The sequence below is a fragment of the Musca autumnalis genome, unplaced genomic scaffold, assembly GCF_047663935.1.
Source record: "Musca autumnalis isolate F117 unplaced genomic scaffold, ASM4766393v1 scaffold_3, whole genome shotgun sequence".
In the NCBI taxonomy this organism is placed as follows: Eukaryota; Metazoa; Arthropoda; class Insecta; order Diptera; family Muscidae; genus Musca; species Musca autumnalis.
In genome coordinates, this window is record NW_027411866.1 from 130,980,376 (window position 1) to 130,985,898 (window position 5,523).

The following is a 5,523-nucleotide window of genomic DNA, read 5'->3' on the forward strand; positions in this document are numbered from 1 at the left end:
GAAGAAAAAATTCGCATTCCAAGGATTTTCTGACCGAAAGCGATCCGACTTCGCTCCGACATTTCGTTCCGAAATCATGTCAACCACTTCATACAACTTTCGTTAAGATATCGTTACGATTTGCGAATTTTGTTCCGATTTCGTCGGTACATTGGTTTGCTGGGTAATGACGATTGTCTCACCAATACACATACATATCGTCACCATAAATGCCGGAAGACGTAACCCACAAAAATAAAACTTTACAGGAGGAGCAAAAAAGTTATAAAATTAAAAACTGTTTTATGGAATATTAATCTTATGAAGGCGAGTATATGGGATATTATCGATCATATACGAAGGGGAATTAGTAGTGAAACCAAAACCGCTGAAGTGCTTAGTTTTGAGATCCTCCATTACAACAAAATCGGCAATATTATCCCATTTTCCGAAATGCCATTTCTTGAATAGCATCGTTGTTTTTGAACGTAGAAGCTTGAAATTTTGCCAGAGCATGTATTTTAGCTATATGTATCAGATTCCACCAAAAAACGAATTTCGATTTTCATGTCGGTTACGTCTTCCGGCATTTATGGTGACGATATATGTCTTTCCGAGCGTTGCGCATTGATTCCAGAAAAATTCTTTCGGCATAGATATTGAATAGTACACAAATCTGTCTAACTCATTTCGATATTGCAATGCATTATGCCAGTTCTCCATTAAAGTCGACTTGTGTTGCTTAGTTCCAATATAATTGCCGTGAGTATTTCCACTATTTTGTCAAGTTGTACGGCGACGAAGGTTTTTTCGTAACTTATAAGTTTGTCGTTGGTGACTTTTCTTTAGGTTTGTGGTCAAAGTAGATTTCAGCCAGCCTGAGTCATATACAAAATTGATATTTAAGGAAAGAAAAAAAAGAAAAATGTTGATTATGAGTGGCAAATTCCAGACGACATTTTATATATTTATTTCTATGTTCGATGTATATTAGGGATATATTTTTGGAAGAACAAATTTATTCATCAGAAAAAAAAAACTATTTCCCATAAAGACGGCTTCATATCATTGACATGTAACCTCCTCCAGGTCCGAACGACATGCCGCAAACTAAAACACCGCTTATAGAGGCGGTACAAAATTTGTTAATATGTGTGGAATTATGTTAAACTTGAAAAGAATAAAGCCCTAATAAATATGTGCTGCTTTGTTTTCAAAAGCAAACGATTGAAACAGCTTCTCTTTTTTCAATGAATTACCAGCGACCCCAAACATTTTTGCAAGAGTTCTACTTTCTGCGAGAAATTATGCATTTAGTGGAATGATATGGAAACATTCAAATTGAAAATCTAACGAGTTTTCATTCATGTTTTTCAAAATATTCAATCAAATGTGGAAAATTATTAGTTTTTTAAATTCCAATAATTTATAGACATTTCCTTGTTTTGTTTACATGTTCGTTGACACTAAGGTTTACAAACAAAAACAAGTATTTACTTTACCTTAGTCCCAATTTACATTGGGCGAGTTTACTTGGGGCAATTGTCATTTTGTAGGAGAGAGAGGTGAGGCATATGGTAACCCTTTGCCTCTCAGCACCCTCTCTCACCTACAAACTGACAATTGCCGCAAGTAAACTCGCCTAATGTAAATTGGGACTTATATTTGTTCTACCATGCCTTATGCTTGGTTTATATTTACGAAATCAACTCGATTTCAACTGTCAATTCCATTGATTAAACGTCAAACGAAATCCAATGGATTTCAGATGAGTTTTCATTTGACGTATACGCAAATGAATTGACAGTTGAAATCGAGTGGATTTCGTAATGTAAACCAAGCATTACACTAAGGAAACGATAGATAACAAGTAAAAAGTCGTTAAGTTCGGCCGGGCCGAACTTTTTATACCCTCCACCATAAAATAGTCTTAATTAAAATGGAATAATTAGGGTCCTTTTACAATTTTAGGTGGAACAACTTTTCGACAATGGATATACTCCTACTGCCTCCCACTATTGTCGAATTTTAGTGAAGAACTTTCGTGACCACTGAAAATTCCCGAAAATCGGGAGGTACAGTTATATGGGGGGATATACCAAAACATAGACCTATATTGACGATTATTTTTTAATAGACAAAATTGTATCTAAAATTCTCAAAATACCGATCATTACAGCTAGTTCGGTTAAAAATTGCAGCTAAAATTCTCAAAATACCGAAAATCGGGAAATACCGTTATATGGGGGCTATACCAAAACATGGACCTATGTTGACGATGTTTCGTTGGAGATGTTTTATGACCACTGAGAACTTCAAATGTCAAATTACAGCTATTTCGGTTAAAAACTGTAGCTAAAATTCTCAAAATACCGAAAATTGGGGGGTACCGTTATATGGGGGCTATACCAAAACATGGACCTATGTTGACGATGTTTGGTGGAGATGTTTCATGACCACTGAGAACCTCAAATGTCAAATTGCAGATAGTTCGGTTACAAATTGTGGCTGAAATTCTCAAAATATCGAAAATCGGGAGGTACCGTTATATGGGGGCTATACCAAAACATGGACCTATGTTGACGATGCTTGGTGGAGTTGTTTCATGACCACTGAGAACCTCAAATTGCAAATAACAGCTAGTTCGGTTAATAATTTTAGCTAAAATTCTCAAAATACCGAAAATCGGGAGGTACCGATATATGGGGGCTATACCAAAACATGCACCTATGCCCATATCCTTTGGGATATAATTTTGTTGATCACTAGGAACCCTAAGTGCCAAATTATAGCTAATTCGGTCTGCAAATGTGGCGAAGAACGTCAAAATACCTCAAATCCGGAGGTACCGTTATATGGGAGCTATACCAAAGAGTGGACCGATATAGCCCATCTTCGAACTTGACCTGCCTATGGAAAAAAGACCCTCGCGTGCAAAATTTCAACACTCTATCTCAATTATTGCGGACGCTAGAGTGATTACAACAGACGGACAGACGGACAGACAGACGGACAGACAGACGGACAGACGTACAGACGGACATGGCTAGATCGTCTTAGAATTTTATCCTGATGAAGAATATATATACTTTATAGGGTCGCAAATGATTAGTTCGATGTGTTACAAACGGAATGACAAACTTAATATACCCTCCATACTATGGTGGAGGGTATAAAAATAATACGCAAACAAATAGCCAATTTGCAAACTGATTTTGAAAAATTAATACACCGTTTTCAAATGTAATTCGAATTATTTTAATTGTAATTCGAGAATTCAATTTGTAATTCGTAACATTTAATTTGTAATTCGAGAATTCAATTGTAATTCGAATTATTCCATTTAAAATTCGAATTATTCCATTTGTAATTCGAATTAATTTATTTGTAATTCGAAAAAGCCAGATTTGTTTTGAATTACAAATAAAATGATTCGAATTACAAACGGAATAATTCGAATTACAAATGGAATACTTCGAATTACAAATGGAAAAATTCGAATTACAAATAGAATAATTCGAATTACTAATGGAATAATTCAAATTACAAAAAAAATATTCGAATTGCAAGTGAAATAATTCGAATTACAAATGGAATTCTCGAATAACAAATGAAATGTTACGAATTTCAACTAAAATGTTTCGAATTACATCTGAAATAGGTGTAGACAGAGGACTCAAATATCAAACAAATTTTAAAGATTTGAAAACTGAAGCGATAGACCTATTAATTCAACATTCTGAATTATTGGTTCAGAATACTATGGCAATTAATTAATGTGTACATTTCTTTTCATGGTACTTTATTGTGAATTGGCAATGGTGGATATGCTAGTACCACAACCGTATTATTTGATAATAGTTTTAGTCCTTCACACTAACGGGGTTTTAGTTTTGACTAAGATATCCCACATGACATACATAAATATATAAGAATGCCGAAATAGGTCTTCAAATAGCTAGTTGAATGGTTTAATACAATTAAAATCAATATCTACATTAAAATATATTAAGAGCATCCTTTTTAGACATGTATAGAAAATATATTCATAAATATGTTAACATATGTTGTCATGAATTGTTCAAACCATTTACAAATCAATTCACAATTGATTTATCTTATTTGTAGTTTCGAAAAATTATCCAATTTTAACATTTATTCTGTTTAAAAACAACAGCATGTTTGCAAGAATCGACTAATTTGTACTATTTTTATACCCTCCACCATAGGAGGGGGGTATATTAAGTTTGTCACTACGTTTGTAACTACTCGAAATAATCATTGTAGACCCCACAAAGTATATATATTCTTGATCAGCGTGCAATTCTACATCGATATAGCCATGTCCGTCCGTCTGCCCGTCTGTGGAAATCACTCTAGCGTCCGAACGGATTGACGTAGGTTGATGAAATTTTGGGAAAATATGTTATATTTACGTAGGACTTTTGGTATTGAAAGCGGGCTATGAAGGTCCACGCTTTCGTATAGCCCCCATACAAAATGACGCGTGACGTGTCGTCGTTTTAAGGAATTTTTAAGATATTTGGCCTATTTTACCACCGAATTGGTTGTAATTTGGTACCAAAGTTGGGTTATATAGGTCCACGTTTTGGTATAGCCCCCATATAAGGCCCCATATAAAGTACGCGTCATTTTAATATATTTTGAATGTATTAGACCCATTTGACCACAGAATTGGTTGTAATTTGGTATTTTTTGTCTTTAGAGGCCAGAAAACATTCCTACCAAAGTTGGGTTATATAGGTCCACGTTTTGGTATAGCCCCCACATAAGGCCCCCTATAAAGTACGCGCCATTTTAATATATTTTGAATGTATTAGACCCATTTGACCACAGAATTGGTTGTAATTTGGTATTTTGTGTTTCCAGAGGCTAAGAAACATTTCTACCATAAAATGTTTATATAGGTCCACGCCATCATATAGCCCCCATAGAACGGTACCTTCCGAATTTCGATATTTTGAAGGTTGTGGCCTCAATATTCCACCGAAATGGTTGAAATTTGGTGGTTAGTCTTCATTTGGGGTATAAAACATTCCATATGAAATTTTTCGGTATAGGTCTACGCCTTCATATAGCCCCCATAGAACGAATTCGGAAAATTATAAATATTGGTCCATGTTTCGGAAAGAACAAAAATGTCGCCCCATATTAACTGTTTTGAAGGGAGTATTATCAGTTGAGTATATGTATTACTCCTGCAATAAAAGGAAGAGTTTAGTACTTTCATAAACGAAATAAAACTAATTGTTCCTATTAACTTCAATACACTTCGTGGTGGATGGTATAAAAAGTTCGGCCCGGCCGAACTTAACGCTTTTCTTACTTGTTTTAAATTGTTAACGTAGTAAAAATTTGTAGATTCATGCAGGTTCTGAAATAGACGTAGTTTTATGTTTTTATGAAATCAAATTATTATTGACTATGTTAAAGCTTAAAAAAAAAACAAATAATCATTATTATTTGTAATCAAAAAGGCAAAATCAAATACTACGAATGAAACCAATAACAATAATGTCAATA